Raw genomic sequence first — 16,186 nt, forward strand, 5'->3', positions numbered from 1 at the left:
GGAGAGATGGCTCAGTGGTTAAGAGCATTGACTGCTCTTCCAGAAGTCCTGAGTTCAATTCCCAGAAACCACATGGTGGCTCACAACCATCTGTAATGGGATCCAGTGCTCTCTTCTGGTGTGTCAGAAGACAGAACAGTGTACTTATACATAAAATAAATACATCTTTAAAAAAATGAAATTACCAAGCTGCTCTCTTTGCACATGCTTGTCTGTGTGTGTGTGTGTGTGTGTGTGTCTTCCTGAACCAGTCGCCCATCTACAGTGCTTGCAGGTTCTTCTCCTAATGGCACTCACTGTTAATGTCACTCACCTCCCCATAGCTAGAGACCCTGCAGAGATGAATACTCAAACAGGCATCCTGTGTCACTGTTTTATTTAAAAGGAACTTTATTTAGATTAAATCTCCACACAATTCACCACAACCAATTGTAAAAGCTCTTTGAAATATTTTACCCAAGAGACATCACAAACAGCCTCATACTTTAATGCACAGTAGCCCCAGGAACTTCTTCTTCTCATGGCTGGAAGGTCAGAGGTCATGAGACGTTGCTGCCAGCCTTGGTACCTGGAGACAGAGTCTAAAGGTCGGATTGAGATGCACGTGGTGCAGCCTGCAGTTCCGCTGTCATCTCCCTTAGTCTCTTCCCACTGTGCATCCCTTCTGCTCTGCCTTGATGTCCTGGAAGATTAAGTGGGCGGAGGCACACAGCAGATTGTATAACCTGACAACAAGGTCACTCGACGGTCTGGTTAAGGGGACAATTTTATTGCAGATATGAGAGAGAACAGCCAGAGGTGTCTGGGGAGTCCAGAGCAGAGAGAGAGGAGCAAGAAGACTGAGCATGGCTGGCAGACTGGCTAGCTAGGGGTTACCTGCAAGAGAGGGGGGAAGAGGGGAGACTGGAGGAAGCGTAGCTGAGTACAGCAGAAGTGGTATACAGATGGATTTTAAGAAGAGTAGCTGGGGGCAGTTTGGGTTGAGGAGGACATACAAAAAGCCATGATGCTAGGCCAGCATGGACTTTTGAAGTGCTGATAGTCACCAAATACGCAGGTTAGTGGAGAGCAATATGGCCCTTTAGCTAGAGGCAAGTGAAATGGCTCACTTTGTGGATGGGATTAGGTCTCATAAGTTCCCAAGAAATGCTGGCTTTTATCTATCCACCAGGAATCCTCCTGTTGACCAGGTTGAGCTGGGCCTATTAGATGAGTTAGCTGGGGCTTCCCTCTTGGGAGTGTGTCCTTTGGACCTGACATTGATGAACTCCATCATGGGCTAAGGCAACTGGCCAAGGATGACCAAATTCCGTACTGAGGTTGTGTTTCACATGGGATGTGCTTGTCCCCAAACCTTGCAGTCATGGAGAGTTGGGATATTAATTACATGTAACCTTGCAGTTTAAGCATTGTGGTGCTTTGAATATACTTGGCTCAGGGAGTGGCACTATCAGGATGTGTGGCCTTGTTGGAGTAGGTGTGGCCTGGTTGGAGGAAGATTATCACTGTGGGAGTGGGCTTGGAGACCCTCCTAGCTGTTTGTGAGATGGTCTCTCCTAGCTGCCGTTGGGTCAAGATATAGAACTCTCAGGTTCTTCTCCAGTACCATGTCTGCTTGCACACTGCCATGCTTCCTGTCATGATGATAATGGACTGAACCTCTGAGCCTGTAAGCCAGCCCCTGTTGCGCTTGAGCTACCCGACATTTGGGGGCCAAAATGTCACAGACCGCTCTGTCAATGTTGGAACCCGCACTGCCAAAAGCCTTGGGGGCTAAATTGTTAGAGCCTGCACTGCCCCAAGCTGCTCCAGTCTGTGGGTCAGGGTTCAGCAAGAGAGAGAGTGAGGACAGACTCGAGGAATGGAGACCAGACAGAGTGTGATTCAATCTCGTTTATTCTTCAGTCTCTCTTCTCTCCAAGTCCCAAGTCTTAAGTTCTTAGTCCCTAGTTCCTAGTCCCTAGTGCCTCCAAGTTCCAAGTTTCCAGTTCCAAGTTCTCTTCCAAGTGCCTGCTACCTAATGCCTAATAACTAACTCCAAGTTGTACTGTCTAATGTCTAATTCCAAGTTCTTCCTCCAAGTGCCAAGTGCCTAATACCTAATTCTCTGTTCCAAGTTGTACTGTTCTCTTCTGTCTGCCTCTCGCCTTTTATGTCTCACTTCTAAGCCACGCCTCTAAGTCACGCCCTTAGGTCTTATCTCTAAATCTGATCTCTAAGTCACACCCTTAAGTCTTGGCTCTAAATCACACCTTTAAGTCTCACACACCCAAGGGAAGATTCTGGGTATCTAAAACAAGATGTTATCAGAGTGTGCTCAGCTGTTGTAAGCTATTGTAATCAAATCTCTTGCCAGGGTATATGGCTCTAGATGGCTGCAAGGATGATAGGCACCTTCTGTCAGCTCCCCACAAGCCCTAATTAAATGTTGTCCTTTATAAGAATTGTGTTGGTCATGGTGTCTCTTCTCATCATTGGAAACCCTAACAAAGAAAAACATCAAGAAGTAACCCAATCAATCAGGTTGTGAAGCTAGATCAAACAGTTGGGACTAGGAGACCTACCTCACAGGAAGAAGTTTGTGATGTTATGTTGGATAAAGTGGCTTGCTCAACTGTGCCCCTGAGAGCAGCATGCTGGCTGGCAGAGAACTATTTAATCCTCTTGGAGGAGATGTCTGGGGGTGTGAGAGGCTGTCGGACCGAGGTCATAGGTGAACTGATTCAGGTGGAGAGACTGTTTCTATCACCAGATGCGCTTCTTCATTCTCTATTCTGCTGATGTGGTTTCAAATTCAGCAACAGCTTCCCTGCCGTAACTAGCAATTACAAGCGGAAATTCACATTTACAGGTGCTGCTCAGGCACTTAAGTGTTCTGCAGTCAGTTGGGTAACTTCTTTGTTGCATGAGCTGAATTAGGTGGGATGCAATCAAGAAATAGCTTCAGGTTCTCTCTCTCTCTCTCTCTCTCTCTCTCTCTCTCTCTCTCTGTTTGTATGTGCATGCTCGTGCGCACACGTGAGCATAGGATGTCTTTCTTAATTGATCTCTACCTTTTACAAAAGTTATTTATTTATTTATTCTATGTGTATGAGTGTTTTGCCTGTGTGTATATGTATGTACGACATGTGTGTCTAGTGTCTACAGAGATCAGAAACAGGCATTGGATCCCCTGGAACTGGAGTTGTGGATGGTTGTAAGCCACACTCTGGGTAATGAGAGATTAACCCAAGTAGGAGGTCTGAGGGTTCCTAACCACAGAGCCATCTCTCTAGCCTCTCTTTTACTTTTATGAGACGAGATCTCTTGCCGAATTTGAACTCACTAATTGGCTTGACTGGTTGGCCAGAAGGCACTAGAGATACTGTTTCTGCTGCCCAAGCTCTGGGGTTATAGCCACATGCCTCTAGTCTCAGCTTTTTATTTAGGTGCTGGGAATTGAAATAAGGCTGTATTACCCATCACTTAAAAAACAATGTATTCTCAAACTTAACGGTTTAAAACAATAAGCATTTATTATTTTAATAATAAATTAAAATGTGGGCTAGGGACTCAGGAGCAGTTTGACTACATGGCTGTACCTCTGATTCTATCATAATGTTCCAGTCAGGATGTTGACCAACTGCAAATGGAGGGTCAGCTTTATAGCAGGCTTGGTGAGTTAGTGCTGGTTACTGGGGGAAGTTTCTATCCTTCCCCACCTGTGCCTCTCCATAGCAGTGTTTGAGAGGCTTCAGGACAAGTCAGTGGCTTCTCCCATAGGGAGAACTCAGACCCCTAAGTGGAATGAATCTGTAAGCCTTCTACAGAGACAATGCTGTGTTAACAGCGCCCCCTTTTGGGGGCTAGATCACTTTATATACATGCTGTTAGGGGCTAGAATTACTAAGGATGGTAGAGTTGGCTGGTTCTTACAGTCTGTTCTCTAGTCCTCAGTGATTCCTGTCCTCATGCAAAATATCCCATCCTTTTAGGACTTAGTCCAGAATCGCATAATCTGAGCTGGGTCCAGAGGCAGGTGAGGACCCCAAGTTTGTTCCTTCAGGGTGTCAGTCTCTCTGCACCTGAAGATCTGTGACTAAAGAGACACATCATCTGCCCCTCGCACTTCTGACACAAAATGATGGGCATGTGTACACTGTCTCCTGCGGATTTCCTCCCGTTGAATGGGAACAGGAGGCAGGTTTAAGTCCCACCAGACAAATGCTGGAAATGCCATAATCGGGACTCAGACTTGCCCTGTTCTGGGAGTAGTTGTCCATGGCTCTTAGCTGTAAGACCTGGGGTTTTTGTTTTGCCCTCTCATCCTTTTCACTCCATTAAAGGCAAGCCGTATCTTTATAGTGAAGAGCTTCCTCCTCCTCTTTCCTGTCTATTAAAGTGTGTGTGTCTGAAGGTGGGTTTTTGTTTTAATGTCTCATGGTTTCTGTTCCTTCATTCCAACCCTATAGTGTTTTTGGCAATGTGCGTTCCCCAAACTTTGTACATTACCCGCACGACTTATTCCTTTAGGCAAAAGCTGCACTAATAAATCTCCTTAAGATCAGTCTCTTTGCGGTGGGGTTTGTTGAAACACCTGAGGGACAGCACCGAGGTTCTCTGGAGTATTTGCTAACTGCTTTCTAAATGATGAAAACAGATTTTGAAGTCATCCTCAGTCTAGGTTCCTATGAGTTGATCTTTGACTGAAAACCATCCTTCATTAATATGCCTATCGCCTGGGTAGTTTCAGAATCAGATAGTCTTCCGTTCTTCCTCAGTTTACCAACCCTCTCACATACTGCTATAAGGAGCAAGAAGAGTCCAAACAGCCCATCCAGTACTCTGCCCATCTATACTCTGAGGAAATCTCAGCTACATCACCCAGTTCTGTAGGTGTATTTGTGTGTTGGTGTGTGTACATGGATGATGGAAGCCAGAGGTCTGTCTCTCTCTCTCTCTGTCTCTCTCTCTCTCTCTGTCTCTCTCTCTCTCTCTGATGGAATAAATAATTTATTTTGGCTTATAGTTCCACAGCGGAAATCCATAGAGGTGAGGAAAACATAGTAGTTTGTTGTGATATTGTTAAGACACTGGACTGGAACTCACCAAGTAGGCTAGGCTGGCTGGCCAGCAACTGTCTGTCTCTGCCTTACCACAGATATGAGGAAAACATAAGTCACCATGTCTGGCTTTTAAGAATGTGAGTTCTGGGGGCAAAACTTGGGTCTTCATGGCTACGTAGCAGAGGCATTACCAACTGATCTATCTTCCCATCCCTTCTTTTCTTTCTTCTCCTCTTCCTCCTCCTCTTCCTCATCTTCTTCTTCCCTCCCCTGCCCCCTCTTCTGTATTCGTTTTATGGGACAGTGTTGCCAAACTTTTTATTGCCACCTATTATAACAACAAACAACAACAACAGCAACAACAGCCATCTCTTTTCTTTTGGTTTTCAAAAATATTTCCCAGACTTTTCTTCTGAGTTCTTTACCTGCAGTGTCCTTGATGTTCATTGAGCTTCTGCTATCAGTTTCTTCATTGCATTGATATTTTCACTTTTCCAAGTCTTTCCTTTGCCCATTTAGATCTGTAAACACAGTGAACATCAATGCATACTTTCTATGGAGGAGTGCTAGAGCTGAGGAATCTGGTAGTTCTGTCTCTGAGATACTGGGTCACTTCGAACACATTGAGCAAGGTTGTGGACATCTGAAATCTTGCCCAAGGCAGGAGGATCTACTTCCATGGTTACAGATTGAAATTACCTGATGTCTCAGCTGGCTAGTGTCAGGAAGCCTCAGTTTCTCAGAATCGATGTCTCTGCAGGTCTGCTAGAATTTTAAAGCCATGGCATCTGTCATCTCCCATCATGAATAGTCTGGAAATGAGCAAGGTGAAAGCTGCAATGTATTTTCTGACCAGCTCTGAGTCACACTATATTATTTCTTTGGCATCTTATTGGTTACATGACTTAGCTCTCTGTATAATGGGAGAGTACTGCCCAGGGTCATGACTACCAGGAGATAATAATCATTGGAGGTCATTCTGGAGTCTAGATACAATAATGACAGGCAGATAATTATGACAGACACCTAAAAGAATGTGTTTGAACAATACTTTGAAAAAACCACTTTTTATTGACTCTTTGTGAGTTTCTTATCATGCATCATAGTCCCCTATAGAAAACATCTCATCGTGGAAGCTGTAGTGTGTCACAGTGTGTCCCACAGCGTACCCCTCTGTGCACACATTTTCATTCAGCGTACCCCTCTGTGCACACATTTTCATTTGCAAATGTTCATCGAAATGAGTCATTGGTCTGGTTTGAGGCCTCTGACTTCTGTGGTACCATCAATATTGGTCTTCACTGGGACTCCTCCCAGTTTTTTTTTTTTTTTTTTTTTTTTTTTTTTTTTTTTTTGAGACAGGGTTTCTCTGTATAGCCTTGGCTGTCCTGGAACTCACTCGGTAGACCAGGCTGGCCTCGAACTCAGAAATCTGCCTGCCTCTGCCTCCCAAGTGCTGGGATTAAAGGCGTGCGCCACCACCGCCCGGCCCCTCCCAGTTATCTTATTGGTGCACTATGTCATGGAGATCCTGCAGCTTTGGATCAGCAGGACAGGCACCCCAAGTGTTTGCAAATGATATAGATCATATTTGGGGGTGGGCCAACTCAGAGCTCTGCGTCTGGGCCTGGGTGGTAGCTGAACAGGTTACCTGTTGGCTCTGTCATATATAAAAAAGGAAATGGCCACATGTGGTGACATATGCCTTTAATCCCAGCACACAAGAGGCACAGGCAGGGGAATCTCTGTGTGTTCAAGGCCACCTGGTTTGCACAGAGAAATCCTGTCTCAAAAACAAACAAACAAACAAACAAACAAAGGGCTGGAGAGATAGCCCAGCAGATAAGAGCACTGACTGCTTTTCCAGGGGTCCTGAGTTCAATTCCCAGCAACTCCACTTGGCGACTCACAACCATCTATAATAGAATCCAATGCCCTCTTCTGGTGTGTGTCTGAAGATAATGACAGTGTACTCATATACATAAAATAAATAAATAATTCTTTAACCAAAGGGAAAAAAAGGGAATAAAAATAAAAGAATAACCTTTTATATTATTATCTAAATGCAAAAACAAAACAGAAAAGCCCCCCAAAACAAAACAAAACAAAACAAAAACCCAAAAAACATAGAATAAAAAGAAAACATGAATCCCAGAATTCCTTCTTTCTGAGCAAGAAGATTACAAATTCTTAATTTTACTTGTATTTTTTTGGCTGGTTTTGAGACTGTAACTCTTTATGTAGCTGGTTGTTCTGGAACTCACTATGTAGACCAGGCTAGCCTTGAACTCAGAGATCCACCTGCCTCTTCCCTGAGTGTTGAGATTAAAAGCGTATGCCACCATGCTTGGCTTTTAAGTCATACATTTTTAATCATTTGGCAGATGATAATTTACCTTATCTTTTGAAGTAATTATGTTAACAATTTTAAATTAGTGCTCGTGGTAGGTGGATGTGTGTGTGTGTGTGCCTATGTGAACGTGTTCACTTGAAAGAGGGAAGACTCCTTTAAAGAATTTCTGTAACGATTCCTTCAAAAGACCACTACTTAGTGATATTGAGCTACTTAACATTCGATACTAACAAGTAAAATTTTAATTTCGTCTTTTTGACTTCTTATTTAGTTTTTATTTATGATCATAAACATAACTCTGCAATCTAACTAGACTTTGAGGGGATTAGGAAAATATGGAATCCTAAGAACGTCAGTGGGAGCAAAGGTGATGGTATACAGACAGAGTCCCAGCGCTCTCCTGAGCTACAGAAGGAATGCTCTGCTGTAGGTAATGTGTCTGCACCTCGGAAGGATTAGAGCTGTTCACAGTCAATGGTCATCTTCTTGCCATTCTTGGACCCCAAACGCTCCATGGCTTCCATGATGCTCATGCCTTCTTTCACCTTCCCAAAGACAACATGCCTGCCACCTGTCTTAGTTGGTGTTTTACTGCTGTGAAAAGATACCATGACCAAGGCAAGTCTTTTAAAAAAAAAACAAAAAACACTTAATTGGGGCTGGCATACAGTTCAGAGGTTCAGTCCATTATCATCAAGGCTGGAGGGTCCAGGCAAGCATGGTGCAGGCATGGTACATCTTCATCTGAAAGCTGTTGGTAAAAGACTGGCTTCCAGGCAGCTAGGACTAGGGTCTTAAAGCCCATGCCCACAATGACACACCTACTCCAATAAGGCCACACCTCCTAATCATGCCACTCCCTGGGCTGAGTATTTACAAACCATCACACCATCCAGCTACTGAGTCTTGGCAGTGCATATGAAGAAGTGGGAACTATTTGTGTTTGGTTCAACATTTGCCATGGACAAGATTCCAGGACCTGTATGCTTCAGGATGAAGTCCTCATTCTCAAATTTCTTGCCGTAGATGGTCCTGCTACCAGTGTCATATGGCATCTGTTGTCATCACCCTGACACATGGATCCTGGAATAATTCTGCGAAAGGAGGAACCCTTCTATCCAAGTCCTTTCTCCCCAGTGCTCAGAGCATGGAAGGTTTCTGCTGTCTCTGGAACTTTGTAAACAACTCAAAGGAGACGCGGCCTAACGGCTCTCCATCTGCGGAGATGTGGAATAACGTGGTGGGGTTGGGCATGGCTGCAGCAAGCGGTAACAGTGGACGGGTGCAGCTGCAGAGCTCCGATTTCCTCTTTTATTTGAACATCTGTCTTTGTCAAATTTTCCTTAGAAATGAAACTTAAGGAAGAAACAGAAATAGAAACAATTTCTGTAGGATTGTTTCAAACGGAAAGAGTAAGCGAAGTATAGCCAAACTGCAGTTTACAGGGCAGATCTTGGGGGTAACTGGGCACACTGCTCACGCAGGCTTTCTGTCTGGGCACTCCCGAGCCAGGCGTTTGCTGATGCAGCCACAAGACAGGAGAAGCCTGTGGTTACACAGGCTTCTGCGAGCTGTTCCTTTCCATCCAATGGCTCCATCAGCAGACGCCAGCGCCAGCGGCATGTCCAGCCAGCATCCTGACCTCTCCCTCAGTGGGCCCAGTCTTCACTGGGGCCCACTCTGTGCCGTTTTAGAAAGTGCCGCCAGGCAGAAAGCTGCTGTGAGCATGGTTGGCTTCTTCTGCATTTCCTCATCTCAAGGACCCAGTCTTTTGCTAATTTATACCTTTTTTCCCCTGCTTGTCAACACTCACTCTCTCCGGCTGACCCTCCCTCTTCTGTAACTTGCTGTTTTCGCAGAAATGTGAACTCCAAGCTATGTCTCTCCTCACCAGATCCACCCAGGTGGGTTTAAAGCCTGTTAAGGCCCAAACTCACTCACAGATGAAATATCCCAAGTCATATTTTATCAGCTTGGAGTCTCCACACAGCAGAACCCGGGGCCTCCCTCTTCCCTCCAGTTGGCTCACTTTAACTAAACTGCAGGGTCCTTGTATGAATGGGAGAGTCCCCAGCTGCATTTAGCAATGTTATTTTCTCCTCTAGTTAAAAGCATGGCATAAATTACTGTAATTCTATTGCTATTTGCTATTTTGGAATTATTTGGTTCATTTTGTTAGGGTGGCCCTAAAATATCACATCACTCTGAGGAAACACACACACACACACACACACACACACACACACACACACACACCCCAGATTTGTCATTTGGTAATAAGATGCAGGCTGGAGTTTCTTTAGAGATTAGCAGGCCAGCAGATTTGTCATTTTATCTCATATAGGAATGACCTCAGGAAGCTGCAGATGCAGCTGGCTGATTCCACCAACTAAACAATCAAAATCTCTTACATCCTTTCTCTTCTCAATCCATCCATTTGCCAAACAAATGAACGCTACATTCTATCTATACTGAGCGAACATCTCCGTCAGTGGTCCTTGGTAACGGGGTAAGCTCTCCACATCATAGAATTCACAAAGGAGCTGCTAACACCCAGTCAGGGTACACATTTCACTTTGGTACAGATGACAGCAGCTCCAGCTTATAAAAGCCTGTGGCCAGGGCTATACAGAGCTTCCCTTCACCAGCAATACCTTTCTGCAGAGTGATCAAGCAAAGGTTGTAATGACTGAGAGGTTTTATGGACACCATAAAAGGTGTTAAACTGCAGTTGTGATTTCAGTAATTTATTGCTGGCTTCTGCTTCAGCTCACAGCCCAAGCTGTACACAGATAATTACAATAGAAAGTACTTAACAAAAATGCCAGGCAGAGGCATGGAGGAGGCTGGTTTTCATTAAGTCACCAAGGGCAGGGGGGAACGTTCCCAAGGTTGGAAGAGGTTAAGTCCAGGCTGACAATCACTGAAAGGGGCAGAAACTTCTAAGCATCCTCATGTCATGAAGAACGTGTATTCAGGACTACAGAGCACCTACCCAGAATCCCTTCTTTGGAGCCCCCCTGGGAGGGAGACATTATCACAAGACCAGGTCTAGGTCACAGGGGAGTAAGTGGCAGCTATGTGTGCAACTTCTGAGTCACCTTATAGATAAAGCCACTGACCCAGCATCTCTGTCTGCCAGACAAGGACCCTTTCATCCCAGCAGATGGGGGAAAAAGCAGAGTGTTAGGAGCTGGGACCCAGATGGCCATGTGGTACAGCGCTGTCCTGTCAGCTATGATCCCCGAGGTGCTGGACCGCTCTGAGAGCCAGAGAGAAACCATAGTGACAATTTTGTCCCTGTGTTATGGACCGTGACTTGCAGTCTGCCTGTACTCAAAGGCTCAGGGTGTGAACGGGCGTGGTTTGCTGGGGAAGTCCTTGGGGGCAGAGCATGTCCACGTGGTGGGAAAGGCTCTGCTCAGCCCAGGGACAGTGATGAGTGTGGTTTCTGAATCCAGGACTGAGTTTGTGTTTGGACAACAGTGGCAGCAGTCTTAAAGTGCCTGAAATGGATCTGCCTCCTTCATGTCTATATACTCATCCTAACCCCAAAGCAAACAGCTTGCGATACATAGACACCTGCCTCTAACAGCCTTGGTTTGAATAACAAACCATGGATTGTCCTATGCGGCACCCCGTTCTTTATTGAGCATGTGCGTGCGTGCGTGCGTGCGTGCGTGCGTGCGTGCCTGCCTGCCTGCCTGCCTGCCTGCCTGCCTGCGTGCTTGCGTATGTGCGTGTGTGTATTGCTGCCCATGGGTCCGCACACAACGTGCACTGCAGCTTTCTAGGGGCATTCAGAAATGTACAACCTTTTGACTAAATCAAACAACCGTTTTATTTCCAGAGGGATAATTGAATTTCCCCAACGACACTGGTGTACGACTGTCTTATTTTCTAACCTTCCCATGCTCGACTTTCCTTCCTTCCTTTTATCATTTCTAGTTATTTTGCGCTACTGATGATTGAACCTAGGGCCTCATGAATGCTACACAAACATTTGACCACTACGTGGACCCCCAGTACCTCTATACTTTACTTTTTATTTTATAGAAAGCAAATTATTTTTAAAAATTAAGGAGTCTTTAAAGACTCTATTTCAGGAGCCAGACATGACTTTAATCCCAACACTCGGGAGGCAGAGGCAGGCAGATTCCTGTATGTTCAAGTCTAGCCTGGTCTATATAATGAATTCTATGATAGCTAGAGCTACAGAGTGAGACCCTGTCTCAAAAATGAATGAATAAATGAATAAAATAACCATTTTAATAATTAAGAAAGCTATGCTTCTCGGTCCCGATGGATGTCTTCATCGAACCTTCCCTTCAGGGCTCAGGGACCTATGCAGAAGGAGGTAGAAAGATCGCAGAAGCCAGAGGTGATGGATGACCTAAGGAAACAGTGTCCTTCAGACACAACAGGACTGAGGCACATACGAACTCACAGAGACTAGGGCAGCAGGCACAAGGCCCAGGCAGGTTTGAGCCAGATAGGGTTCCAGTGCTGAGGGGGATGTTGACCCAGGTTCCCACCCCTAACCAAGAAGCTTTGCTCAGTTGGTACCTATCTGTAAAGGAAACGTAAGTTTTCTCTAATGGAGTCTCACTAGGTATATTAACCACACTTGAGCCCCATGTGAGCCCCGTGCCCAGCAGGAGACACCAACACAAAAGGATCTCAGTGGCATCGTTGTACACTTTTTGTCTCATGTTGCTTCATGTGGGTATTTTTTTTGTCTTATAGGTCTTTTGCAGGGATGTGTGTTTCTTGTTTTTTGTTGTTGTTGGTTTGTTTTTTGATTGTTTATTTTTTAAAAAGAAACAGAAATGAGGGTATGGAATTATGTCTGTAGAGAGATGAGGAGGAGCTGGGAGAAGGGAAAGCATGATCAGAATATATTTATGGAAAACATTATTTTCAATAAAAAAGGATACTCAGCTTAAGAAAAGAAGAAAGCTCTGTTCCATGTTCCAACTTCCTGACATCTGTAACTGCACAGTCCCAGACTCCTCCCCGAGAATGCCTTTGCTCAGTTATGGTGGATGTTCACTCCTGATGCTTCCACAGAGTGTAACTTCTCGCTGCAGTCATGTAGCTCCAGATGCTGTATCAATCCAGCCTTCCAGCCTCTTGTCCTTCTGCCCTGCGTTGTATCCTGGGAGTTGTGCTGCTAGCCTCAGCCATCAGATGGACTTAAGCCAAGAGAGAACTTGACAGGGAACCAGAAGGTGCAGGCAGCAGAAGAGGATTGTCTCCAGGCCCCCTTCCTATAGCTTGCTAGGTTCCGTCTGTACAGGACTGTCCCCTTCTCACAAAGCCTGCAACTTTTACCAGGTGGCTGGGCTTGGGGTACACACAGCTCTGAGTTGGATTCTGACTCCTGTCTCTTCATACCGGCTTTCCTGACAGGGCTGGCTCCATGCAGCTCACCACAGGGAGCAACAACCCTCCTGGGTTTCTCTACACTTTGCTTTAGTCACAGTTCTGTGTGTTATTTGAGTTTCCTGCCAGGAGGGTTACTGTAAGCAGATGTCTCAGCTTGTGAATCCACTGGGGACTCCCAGGAGATCAGATTCCAACCAGAGCCCCAGGCTTCATCTCCTATGTTCTGGTCTTTTCTTCAGGACAGAGAACTAGGTATATTGATGGCTCTGGAACAAAGATGTTCTACAGGCACAGGGCTCATGCCTTCTTTCCTTCTGCAGAACACTGTCACCCCAAGGAACCCTGCTCAGTTCTTTATGAATCAACTGAGTCCTTTTGCTTTTTGCCTTCGCACTTTGTCTTTAAATACGTCAGCATCTGCTCCGTATCTAAGGCCGTTCTTTCACAGCACAGATATAAACCACACCCATTTCATTGACGTAATGCTTCTTCTACTCCAGCACTCTGATTCCAGTTTGGCCGACTCAGTCTTAGTTTGGTTTTATCACCGTGAAAATACACCATGACCATGACGACTCTTATAAAGAAAAACATTTAATTGGGACTGGCTTACAGTTTCAGAGTTTTAGTCCATTATTGTCATGGCAGGTAACATGGCAGCATGCTGGCAGACATGGTGCTGGAGAAGGAGCTGAGAGTTTTACGTGTTCTTAATCCAAAGGCAGCAGCAGGAGACTGTGCTTTCCATTGGCCATAGCTTGAGCATGTAAGACCCCAAAGCCTGGCCTCCACAGTGATACACAGTCATACACCACGTCCAACAAAGCCACACCTAATAGTGACACTTCCTATGGCCAAGCATTCAAACACATGAGTCTACGGGGCCATTCTTATACAAACCACCGCATCCTCTAACAATCTTCTCCAGTTCTTTCTCCTTCAACCAAGGGACCAACCTAGGGTTTGAGAGGCATTTGTTGCCATGCTCCTTTATGATCTGAAACACTGCCACCAACTTTCATTGTTTTTTTTTTTTTTTTTTTTTTTTTTTTTTTTTTTTTTTTTTTTTATGACCCTGGCTTGTTTTAATGAAAACTTAAAAAATTATAGAGAAGTTCTAAGTCACAACAAGATTGAGAAGATTCAAAAATATGCCCTATACTCCTCCCCCAACTATGCATTTCCCATGATCAATATCCTCCACCAGAGTGACCTTGACATTGTTGAAGACACAATCACTTCACCTTACACATGTACCATTCCTTTAAAAAACACAACAGTCTTCATTTCCTGTGGGGTTTTTTTTTTTTTTTTTTTTTTTTTTTTTTTTTTTTTTTTTTTTTTTTTTTTTTTTTGTGATTGGCTGGGGTCTTTGTGATTGGCTGGGGTTATATGCTCTTTTCAATTAGGCTGCAGAGGAGATGCTTTGTCAGAGAGCGGAACTCACACTGGGAGGCACGTGGAGCCCACCTTGAATGTACATTTGATCTCTGAATATTTTCCCACCTTGAACTAAGGACCAGTCTTTGTGGAGATATGTCGGGACCGCTCAAGTCTAGTTCTTGTCATCAAAGCCTCAGGCCAGACTCAATGCCTGCTAGCATTTCCTGCTTACAAGAGGGGTGGAACCCTGTGTCTCCACTCTATCTCCCCTGGAGACACAGCTCATACTGAAAACTACTGACAGAACTGATGCACTATACCAGAGGAAGGAAGTCATCCTGGGAGGGGTAAAGATCAGGGAAGACATTCTTCATCTATGCCCCTCTTCTCTTCCTGGGAGACAGTCCCCACCCACACACAGCTTACTACAATTCTCCCTGCTAAGGGCAGGGCCAGGGCACACACTTCCTGTAAGTGCTTCTCAAATTCTCCCCTCCACCATCACTCAAACGCTTCCTCTAAGCCACAGGAAGCAAAGACATACTACTCTCCCTCCCCCCACTCCACCACTCTCCCCCCCCGCCCCCTCCCCCGCAAGCCATGTCCCAGGGATGGCAAGCCCTTGCTGATATGGAGGACTCCCTAGGAAATTTTGTTATCAGAAACTATAAAGCATGGTTACAGTGCCCCTCAGATAAGGCTTTCTCTCCTGGGTAAGGCAAAGCATTCCAGATAACAGTGCCTCCCAGAGCTCAGATCCCACACTTATCTTTGGAGGACTGTATCTGCGTAGCTTTGGTCAAAGTGTTTTCTTTTTCTTTCTTTTTCTTTCTTTTTCTTTTTTTCTATTCCTCATTCAGACAGTAGGGACACAGCTGTTCAATCCTTGGCTGGAGATAACCTTGGATTTTTATGTACATGTTGGAAATCTTAAGGGGAACGAGGTTTACAGACCCCTCCAGAGAGAAGAGTTTCCATCTCACACAGAGAAAGGCATGATGGGAGCTCTACTGGATGGGCGCCACTTGAGTGCTGAGAGAGCTGAGTTGTAGGATGTGAGGCACACCAGTTCCCCTCCTTACATACTGACAGGGTTCACAGCCAGGAGCCAGGCTGAAGCTGTTCAGGAACTTGGAAGCATACGTCTTGTGGTGGGTGGTCTGTGCCGGGCATTTCTCAGGGGCGTTGTGACCCACGGTCCTACATGCATTGTTCACAAATAATTTTCTGCATGGAAAGAGCAACCACGGGAAGGGAGAGCACCAAGGAAAGGCTCTCTGGAGAAGGGCAGGGGAAGCTCAGGAGAGCCAGGCATCAGTACTAATGTGTTCTTCCCATGGAGGACCTGTTTGCCTCAATGCCCAGAGTAGGACCAGCGGGACCTACATCTACAACTCAACTCTGAGAGCGTCTCTCTGGAGCCAGACCTGCAGGAGACAGGAGAGGACAGCCCGAAGTCAGCTGGCACTGTGCCCTGTCCAGTCTCTTCTCATAGCCTTGAAGGATGTACAGCAGGCTGCCCCCTGTCCCTCCCAACACCTCTGTACTGAGGTGCTGTTTCCTATTAATTATCTCCCTCTGTGTATATATCACTGCCCCCCACCCCCAAGAAGCAGAGTGACAGAGTAAGAAAGAACAATGGACTCCCCTAGAACTCCTGAAAATGTGCCACAAGCTCGGACCAATCAGAATGTGATTCCATGGAGGATGTTTGAGGTTCCTACCCTAGTGCTTTCCTCTAGGGCTAAGCACAGTATTTAGAGCCCTGTACCATGCGCTCATACGTTGATGGTGGTTGCATTTGGTTTGTCTAAGTAACTACCGTGTTCATTTGAATGTGGCTCTACCGGTATCTATTGTGTTTTAGTAATAACAACAGTAATAAGAGACATTCTGACAACCAAATTGTCAGCGTGGTGCTTACAATTCACTAATCCGTTACAGCTGTCATGACAGAGTACTACATGTTGGGGGCTTAAGTCATGGAAGTGTATCTTCTCACAGGCTAGAACAGGGG

General features: G+C 45.4%; 1 pseudogene; it reads right to left on the minus strand.

The window, feature by feature from the left end:
* Positions 1 to 7,853: 7,853 nt before the first annotated feature.
* LOC117707483 (peptidyl-prolyl cis-trans isomerase A-like) lies at positions 7,854 to 8,652 on the minus strand (annotated as a pseudogene).
* Positions 8,653 to 16,186: the final 7,534 nt, after the last annotated feature.

The sequence above is a fragment of the Arvicanthis niloticus genome, chromosome 4, assembly GCF_011762505.2.
Source record: "Arvicanthis niloticus isolate mArvNil1 chromosome 4, mArvNil1.pat.X, whole genome shotgun sequence".
Lineage (NCBI taxonomy): Eukaryota > Metazoa > Chordata > Mammalia > Rodentia > Muridae > Arvicanthis > Arvicanthis niloticus.